This window comes from Strongylocentrotus purpuratus, unplaced genomic scaffold, assembly GCF_000002235.5.
Source record: "Strongylocentrotus purpuratus isolate Spur 01 unplaced genomic scaffold, Spur_5.0 spur5_scaffold_1, whole genome shotgun sequence".
NCBI lineage: Eukaryota > Metazoa > Echinodermata > Echinoidea > Camarodonta > Strongylocentrotidae > Strongylocentrotus > Strongylocentrotus purpuratus.
In genome coordinates, this window is record NW_022145594.1 from 222,622 (window position 1) to 233,737 (window position 11,116).

Genomic DNA, 11,116 nt, shown 5'->3' on the forward strand with positions numbered 1-11,116 from the left:
CATTTGAAGAGCCCTGCTTTTGAGGGAACATTTTTTATCTGATATTCTTCCACAATTGCATAATATCATGATAACGCTCACAAATTATTTTTCACATCTTCCAGAACTCAACCTTCTCTTTAATCTTCCACTCCTAAAGAATAAACGTCTTCGGTCAATGCACCATGAGAAACAGCAAGAGTTCTCCTAAATCTACGAACAAAATGGACAGATTTATAAATGAATCTGCTGTAAATAAAATGATCCACACTTACTGTTTTCAGACACGTGGGGCTGACATCAAGAAGATAGTTACGATGTCTCTCCGGCAACTTTTGCTACGGGCGGGAGATGTAGAGATGAACCCTGGGCCCAATTACAGGTAGGCTTTTTTCAAAGGTAGTATTTCAAAAGGAAAATTCTCCAATAGTAGGCCTACTTGGTATTAAAGGCCAAGTCCACTCCAAAAATAATATACTTTCAATAGAAGCAGAAAAATCAGACAAACCAATCAAAAAAAGTTTGAGCAAAATCGGATGTATAATAGGAAAGTTATGAATTTGTGAAAAAGTCTGTAAAACTATGAAACAATGAAAGTCACAAGACAAATTGGAAATTCACTCATGAGTCTGTGACGTCATGTCCTCACTATCCACTAAATTGTTTTCTTTATTTTGATAATATAAATTTCCTATTTTATCCTTGAGAATCTTATTTCTTCACACCAGCATCCAAGTTAGATGAAAAGTAATATTTTGTTTGTGTGGATGCACTAATATAGAGTAATTTTTTCAGTTAAATCATGACAATTTTTAATTTCGATGAACAATTCATATAAAAATCAATAATTATGAATATACAATATTCAGAAAATAGTATCAATTCTTCAAAGCTCATAAAAGATTTTGTGCTATGTCATGCACGAAATATGATACAAATCATATAACCTGGGCAAAGGCATGGAGAAATCATGTTTTGGGGGATAATAAGTGAAATTGAAGATTAAACTATATGAAGCAATTGATAAATAGTGAGGACATGACGTCACAAACTGATTACCAAATTGGCTATTTGTGTAGTGATTTCCATTGTTCTATAGTTTTACATACTTTCTCAAAATTCATAACTTTCTTATTAGTTGTCCGATTTTGCTCAAACTTTTTCGGATGGGTTTGTCTGATTTTTCTCCTTCTATTGAGAGTAAGTTATGTTTGGAGTGGACTTGTACTTTAAAATGGTTAGATTCCAAGCCAGATGGGGCCTGATGGGAGTTAGCCTTTCTAGGTTGATGGAATTAAATGGAGTAGAACGACTGGTTATTTTGGCAGGGGGCACGTGTACCTCAACCCATCCTCTCTGCTTGCTTCTAATTTTGATCCTTTAGATACACCGATAACTAGGGCATTTATGATGCTTGCACGTTAAATAGTATGCATGCACATTGTACTTTAATTATGACGATTTGAGATAAGAAATCTTGAACAGTTTTCTTTTTAAACCAAAGTTCGTATTGGTTTATCAGATTACATATGGCATATTAAAACTTGAATGGACAGTAGCCAGTGCATGGGAAACTGTAATGTATTTAATACGCGATGACGACCCTCATATTTTCACTGTTGTCGCCCTTTTGTCCCCGTCTTAAAGGAGATGACCAACGGAGTAAAAAGAAATAAAATGCAATAAGATTTGAAAGAATATTTAAGAGTAAAGAAATCAATATTTAACATTTAGATTCCTGTCATCATTACCACTCAAAACAAATATATCATAAAATCTGGCTAGAACAATTCGTACAATTGCATCTAACAATAAAGTGAGAGAGAAAACAAGATAAAAAGAATTAGAATCCATGCTTATGCTTCGAAAATATCCGTAAATCCTCTTAGTCATACATACAAGAAAATGTATGATTTATATATCTACATTCAATCCCAGTTATTTTGGGACAAATATAAAGTTCGCACTTGAAACTTTAATCCAGTGCTATATATTGTAAAAATGGGTCAACTGACATTATTATATAAAAAGTAACATTTCATATAATCTCCATACAAACATAGACCTACCAAGGAATACAGGGACCAAGATTTTGACAGCATTCTCCAGAAAGTAGCTGAGGAGATTCAGAAGGATACTGACATCTACAATCTAGGCAGGAAATTAGGATTTAAATATTCGGAAATAAAACGTTACATGGAAGCGAACAAAATAGGCAACACAGTTTCATACATGGGAACACTTGATATGCTCCATGAGTGGAAGAATAAGACAAAACGGTCCAAAGAAGGTGAAAAGTTGAAGGAAGCCCTGATTGAGATTGGTCACCTTCGTCTGGCAGACGACCTCCTGAACGACGATGTGGCAAGTTAGTATGAACTATGAAAATAGAAATAGTACAAATAGTTACATTTGGATATTTGTTTCGATTGATTTTGTTCCATGCGTGCTAAGTTACCACTCTTTATACATGTAGGTACTCTCTTTAAAAAAAAAAGAGTGAATTCGAGTGATCACGGACGTCACTCCTCTGGAGAGTGAAAATGTAGTGAAAATAGAGTGAACATTCACTCTTATCTTCTTAGAGAGCACTCTAAAATCAATCGATTTTCACTCCTAAACAAGTGATCACGGACGTCACTCCCAAGAAAGTGAAAATAGAGTGAAAATTCACTTTTTTGTAAAAAGAGTACACAGAATGAATAAATGCAAAACCCAAAACCATATTACCACACTTTACCCTTTTTAAAATAGTTTTCTATTTAATAGTAGAAGAAGCCTTCAAAACAACAGAGACTTTGGCAAATTCAAAACTATAATTCTTTTTATTGGACTTGGTATGTGACAAGGGCTACACTCCGTATACAGCCTATTTGTAACATTATTATATTTCAGGGAACCCAAATTCTCCACATCTGAGAGAAACAGACCATTCCAAAGAAGTAGTCACTGCATGGATGGAACCAAGACATTGGGGACAACGTGCTGATCCGGGCCCGAGCTATGTCAGTTCAAAATGCAAGGGTGCAGCTGGACAATTATTGCAGCCTAAATACACTACCAGACAAGGTAGAACTTTTTTCGTTGAATGGCTTAAAGGAAGAGGATACCAGTATAATATACATTGCGTCCCACAAAAGACAAAGAAAACAAAAATGTAAACGATTATTGCAAATAAACTCTGAGCTGTTTAAATATGATTCGTTGCTTTCGATTGAAGTAAAAGTACCATGCTTAAAATAGTACATTATTAACATTAATTCATACACTTTACTGAGCAATTTTTTTGTTGAAAATTGCATATGCAAATCCAATTGGACGAGATTTTGGTAAAACTGTGAAAACAAAAGGATCACGCATAAACATAACCGAACACAGACTTTAAATCCCAACGAGGTGAGTTTTTATGAGGTAAAGTTAATGCCATTTTTATGAAATTAAAAAGGAGAGCTAAGATATCCATGGAGAGGGTAAGAAGGGCACATTTTGTACTCACATAAAAACAGGTCTGCAATTCTAACGAAGAGGGATTTTTGCATTTTCGAGAATTTTCTTTTTTCAAGGCGCAAAGCGGATTGTTTGGTGGTATTTCAACGAGAATCATAGTAAAGGGAAAATCATATAAATTTTAATGAGAAAATGATTGGTTTAAAGAGCACTTAGGGCAGACAATTAACCATCATAATATGTATGATAGCCCCTGTTTAATTACAAAATGACCATTATTTCATTGTTTGAGGCCTATATTTATCGGTTTGGGGGTAATACCGAGGGTCTACGCCCCGGTCATCCAGGAAATGGATATTCACCTTTATTATTTGTACCGATTTATTTAAATGCACATAATCACGCACTACAAGTCTTGCACAATAATATTTTAAATCTTTCTTTTTCCTGTAGGTCAAGTTAACATGTGATACATTATCACTGCTTTACCCAAATCTGGATTTTTACATGCCATTAATTCAATCAAAGAATCATTTGAAAGTACATTACGTTTACTGTATGAACAGCAAATAATTGTTTTTTCAAAGCTCATAGTTTGCTCAAAATAATCTCTATGCGATCCGAATACGATCCGATTTTTGAAAAATTTCCAATATCATTTAATATGAGCATTCAAATGTATGCAGTCTCAATGATTGTGGTTTGAAGAGTGATTGTGGTTTGAAGAGTCGCATGATTAATAGAATTGAAATTGATATAGACTTCAAGACTCCTTGGAGAAGGACAATTTAAATCGGCTCAGAATCATAGTGACGCCATACCCGTAGTGTGATTGTCTTTGGTTTCAGGCAGATTCGGCTTTTATTATTACTAAAATGCTTAATGCATGATTAAAATTCCGAATGTGAGTATTCTTATCAGTATTTAGAACCTACATCAGGGAGACGATGTTTTTTTTTAAAATATTTGTCCCAAAACGTTGTCAGCCTGACTGGAGCTGTCGGCTTTAGCCCCCAGTCTAGTCGGGTAGATTTCACCCAATAGAGCTCATGCACCAACCGTCAGTAGATGGTAGGTGACTGGATGTTACAACATCTCACACACAAAATCAAATTACAAAAAATCAGTCGAGATAAGGTGTCAGACGACACGTTAAAATTCGATTATGTATTTCCCCTAAAGCCCCATTGTCCACATTTTGTCAGAAGGAAGATATATAGCTATACATTTCAACAAAATAAATGGTGACTTTACTCCAACTTCAAAGAATGCTTAAGGACAAAAAATTGACACTTGTCTACACAGCCGGCCCAAAAGATGCAGAGATAGTCCATTATATTAAGGGGGAGGGTGTTTACAACGAAATGACAACCATGACACTTTTTTTCTAGAGCAAACTGTCATGTTACACATTGTTAACCACAATTCCTCTAAAGATATCCACATGTCTTTCAGATTTGAGTGATGATACTGTCTTGATTCGGCTTGAGAAGCATGGTATTGAAGTAAGAATTCCACCAAATGAAGCTTACAGAACAAATGATGTCACTGTCGAACCAATCCATGACATTCCACCTGAGTTGGTGCTGAAGGAAACAGAAGCCATCATTACCTTCGGCTTGAGGATGTCGCCATCAAGCAGTGCAGCCTTTGATATTCCGATGACAATAACGATGCCCCATTGTGGTATATTCACGAAGCCAGAGGCTGTGGAAGTAGTCACTTATTACCGCAAGAATGGTAAAGTATTCTCTTTCTCAATGCATCTCTCTCTCTCTGTCACATTCATTATGATCGTCATGGGCAGACTTTAACCTAAAAAAGACCTGCCAATCTCCTCTTTAAGATAAACAGAAACTTGTTGTGTGTTTTGTTTTATCTATATTTTTCTTTTTATTTACACAAAACGTGTGTTTAGAAAGCCAAGTCAAATCTATGAAATAGTCATGATAATTATGTGGATGCATGTACAGCACAAACATAATGTATAATCGCTAACAAAATGGACATGAACAAAATTCTAGCCTTTCACTCTCCATGCACATACAATGAACCCGATCGATTTACGATGAAAACTCACTTACCGTTTACATAATCAATACAAAACTATTGGATTTAAACTTAATCTCAACAAGATAAATTGCATTTCGATCGTTAGCAGATAAGAAAAAACTAATAATAGCTATATGAGGTAACAAGATTTACACATTGAAACATGATTATGTGTGTGATTGATTCGCAATTAAATTTATAATGCAACATGAGTATTCAAACAATAACACAAACATATTGAATAAATATTTAACGATGTTAACTTATCGTTCTACTCATATAATCATTAATAACCGACACAGTTGCCGCATCCCCGAGACCGTCGTCATGTACATCAGTCGCTTTTCCTTTTCAAGATACCTCAGCAGCAGCCGGTGTAGTTGTTACTGTTAGAACCAGGTGAGAATTCCTACCTAATCGCTAAATGGCTAAATAATTTTTTTTTCTCGATCATTCTTGATCAAGATCTCATTGATGGGATAGACCAAAAGTTAGGTAATAATTAACATTCCTTCGGTAAAATGTTCTTAGTTATCAACTATATGCCAGCGTACATCGAAAGTGTATAAACGAGAATTGTTTGCGTTCTGATACAACGGGTTTGCAATGTCTATTATCAACGCCTATTATGACTTCAATTCAGATTTGTATTGAAAGGTGTATAAGTATATCCCCCTTAAGAAACATAAGGGGAAATAAACATAGAATAGAATAAGATTTGAAGAAATTTCATCATCCATTTCCAGACGTATATTCAACATGGTTGAAGACTCAGATCAACAAGGCAAAAACAAACCAATATATCAAAGTTGGCCTTTAGATAAGGTTCGCCCCCCCTCCCCCCTCCCCCCCCCCCAATAATGAAAGGGATGTACCTATGGATTTTGTAATATGCGAAAAACTATTTATGGAGCCGAATGTCATTCTACGCGTCGCTGACTTCCTTTATATTTGAAGCAACATTCATAAGAGTATGTCATTATGCCTCTTCTACACAACTGCCAGTTGCATAATAAGGTCAAACATTTTGGCTGGGGGCAGGGCGGAGTTGATACCCTCTTGGTCACTCCAGTTCGGAATAGCTAGAAGCCCTAGACCCCCTTCCCCCGGCCACTGCAATATATTCTCAAACCATGCATTAAGTTTAGGCTCAAACTATGTGTTGGCAGTCATAAAGCTAAATATGTTGATCTACATGTTCGAAGAAAAGGAAGGGTAAAAGCAAACTGTAATCATGTCAATTGGTTATGTAGTGTACTCTTTTTACCTCTAACATTCTAACCTTTGACCCTTTTACCTTTATGTTTTTACTCTGATATTTTAACTCTGACACTCCGACATCTGACCTTTTTTGCACTTCTGTCCGTATATTCCACATATTTAAACAGGGAAGTGAACGTCGTAATGCTAAATAGGTTGGCAAGATACATTCCAAGCTACTCCTTCGATACTCTTAGCGACAAGCTTGGAATCGAGCGAAACCAGGCCAGGAACATTGTGGTTAAGTATCAGAACAACTATGAGGAGGCAACAATGGAATGCTTTGTGAAATGGAAGGATAGATCAATCCGTACTGTGGCTGACTTGCATGATATTTTGAGAAAAACTGACCTTGGGGGTTTAATCAGTCTCTGTAATCAACAACTATAACAAAGGTAAGCCATGTTTGAAAAATTTCGGTCACCTATATTTAGGAGAATATTATGTTTTGCGAGGGAGGAAATACATATAATAATAATAATAATAATAATAACTAGACTTTAATTCGTCACTTAGACGAATTAGGTGATACGTATGATAATGGTTTACATAATGAATAATGCATTACACGAAATATTATTTTGTAAAATGCTTCTCCCATTTATATGCTTCTCCCATTATGATTTATTCATATGTCAAGATTAAATTGTGTCTCCTTGATCATCATGGATCTAGGGAAGATAGATTGAAACAATATATGACCTTTGACCCTGTGAAGTAACCAGTTACACATTTGACTCTAATTTACATCATGAAGAACACCTTTTGACGATTTTATCTTATTCAAAGAAATGAAAACGTAATTGATAAATGATTATCATCATTATGATAATGATGATCATGATGATCATGATCATGATCATGAGCGCGATCATGACATCTTATTGAAAAAATGAGGGTTGATTTAGATAGCATATAGTCTCAGCTACAACATCCTCAAAAATCAACAAAATCCAAGCCGAAATAACGGCGATATTGCTCGCAAAAGACAGGAATGTAGACTCCAGATTTGAGAAAAAGCCATCTCCCATAGGGATTACACGCAAAAAGTAATGGATTAAGTGAAAATAGGGTAATAATAAAGTAAAAAGGGTTATTTATGACATTATTTGCGATTCTACGTGTTTAAATAATCAAAGGAGATGGTACAGTGAAGGTCAAAAGGAAAAAAAAGTGAAGCAAAAAATTGTTGGAGACACCCGGACTCGAACCAGGGATCTCGAGGTTGGAAGTCAAGTGCGTTACCGATATACCAAAACATCTCCCATAGCGATTACACGTAAACAGGAAATGGAATTCTGAAAACCTACTTTGCAAGTGAAATATGAGCATGATCCCGGCATCTAATCGAACAATAAAGGGCACACTTGTGATAGCTCATTATCTCAGCTACAACATATCCAAAGCTCAGCGAAAATAAAGCTTAAACAACGGAGATTTTGCTCGCGAAAGACAGGAGTGTAGAATCCAGTTTTGAGAAAAAGTCATGTCCCATAAAGAATACACGCAAAATGTGAAAAATTGACATGCCTCCTTTAATCGCAAAAATACACCATGATACTTTTGTCATAAATAAAGATTGTGAATACTGCATTTGTAGAAAATTGTCTCAGCTACAACATATCAAAATTTAGAAGAAGATTGATATATATACACAGAGATACAATCAATTTTCCAAGAAAAAGCTGACGTCATAATATGCAAATTGAAATTTTGAGTTTGGAGGCCATTATGATGACGTCATGAGTTAATTAAGGATCAAATGAGACATGAAATCATATCTCCAACTCATAATCGATCTAAATATGAAAGAATATTGGGAGTTCCTATCTATTCTGAAGAGTTACAATGAAATTTGTATAGGCATGTTTTTGCCCATGTATTGTGGATAAAGATAACGCATGTCCGCGCGCGCTGTCAACTTTGACGGACGCTCATTGCGTTATTAAAAGGTGAACAAGTTTTCAAAATGCTTGGAAAAATGTGCCAAATATGATGATAGAGAAAATACGGCGATTCTATGTTGCAAAATGCTAGTACGCGTAAAAAACGCGCGCGCATGCGCGTGCGCGCGATTTTTTGTCAAATGCTTCATATGGCCTGAAACGTATGCAAAAAAAATTTGGGATGATTTAGAGCATTTTAAATTTTTGGGCGCTTGTAAACGCGCGGACGAACGCGCACGCGCACATTTGCGCACGTTTACTGATCTGAAATTGACCGGACGGATATTGATCTTAATCATGATAAATATGAATAAAAAAATCCTTTCCGTTATGAAGATATAATCATAAGTTGATTTTCACAAAATGGCGCCTGGATGACGTCACGATGACGTTGAGTCTATGAAAAGTCACGCAGTTCTAAGTTAGACTAAGATCTATCATCATTGCAAGTTTCATGATAATGGCTTTTGCCATTCTTGAGATATCCTGCGAACAAAATTGAGGAAGAATAATAATAATTTCTTCTATACAGACACAAAATAAATACTAGACTTTAATTCGTCACTTTGACGAATTAGGTGATACGTAAGCTATCTTTGTATTATGAAAGTGTGCCGATGATGATCTAATGATAATATTCATAAATACGATAATGACGATATTGATGATAATGATTTTTTGGTAAACGGAAAGTGGAATTCTCAAATCCCACTTTGCAAGTGAAATATGAGCATGATCCCGGCATATGATTGAAAAATAAAGTGTATATTGGAGATAGCTTATTGTCTCAGCTACAACATAGCCGAAGCTCAGCAAAAACAAAGCTAAAACAACGGATATATTGCTCGCGAAAGACGGAAATGTAGAATCCAGTTTTGAGAAATAGTCATGTCCCGTAGACAATACACGCAAAATGGAAAAAATTGACATGCCTCCTTTAATCGCAAAAAAAGCCATGATACCTTTGTCAAACTGGATAATTGCGGTCACTACATTAGTACAACATTATCTCAGCTAGAACATATCAAAATTTGGAAGAAAATCAATCAATATTTACAGAGATGCAATCAATTTTCCAAAAATATGCAAACGTCATAATATGCAAATTTAAATTTTGAGTTCGGAGGCCATTATGATGACATCATGAGTTAATTGAGGGTCAAATGAGACATGAAATAATATCTCCATTTCAAAATCTATCCACATATGAAAAAATATTGGGAGTTCCTATCTATTCTGAAGAGTTACAATGAATTTTGTATAGGCATGTTTTTGCCCATGTATTGTGGATAAAGATAACGCAGATCCCCGAGTGCTGTCAACTTTGACGGACGCTCATTGCGTTATTAAAAGGTGAAAAAGTTATCAAAATGCTTGGAAAAATGTGCCAAATACGATGAAAGAAAAAAACTGGCGATTCTATGTTGCAAAATGCTAACACGCGCAAAAAACGCGCGCGCATGCGCGTGTGCATCATTTTTTGTCAAATGCTCTATATGGCCTGAAACGTATGCAAAAAAAATTTGGAATGATTTGGAGCATTTTAATTTTTTTCGCGCGCGTAAACGCGCAGACGAACGCGCACGCGCGCATTTGCGCACGTTTATTGATCTGAAATTGACCGGACGGATATTGATCTTAATCATGATAAATATGAATGTAAAATTACTTTCCGTTATGAAGATATGATCATAAGTTGATTTTTACAAAATGGCGCCTGGATGACGTCACGATTAATTTGAGTCTTTGAAAAGTTACGCAGTTCTAAGTTAGACTAAGATCTATCATCATTGAAAGTTTCATGACAATGGCTTTATTCAGTCTTGAGATATCCTGCGAACAAATTCGAGGAAGAATAATAATAAATAAATAAATAATAAAAATCTTGACGAAATCAAAAGGTGATACGTCTACGTACGTATCACCTAATAACAATCTTGACGAAATCAAAAGGTGATACGTTGACTTCGTTACGTATCACCTAATGATTCCTTCAAAATTTGCAATTTCAACTTTCGATCGAAAATTTTAACATGATCCCAACATCTGATTAAAAAACAAAGTCACCCTTTTTTGTAGCCCATGGTCTCAGCTATAACATACCCCAATTTGGGAGAAAACAGAGCACACATAAGATAGATAGTGCTCATAGATGAATGCCATGTAGATTCATGATGTGAACGAAATTCACCTTCCATAGACATAACACGCAAATGACGAAAATTCTGACATGTGGCCTTTAATTGAATTTTGTACTATGATGACCTCATTAAAATGAAACTTAGTGAAAAGTGATCTTGTAGAGAATTGCCTTATCTACAACATATCGACATTTCAAAGAGAATCGATGAATATTGAGAGAAATACACTACATTTTCCATAAATACAATGACGTCATAATATGCAATTTTGTATTTTTGACTTCCAAGGCC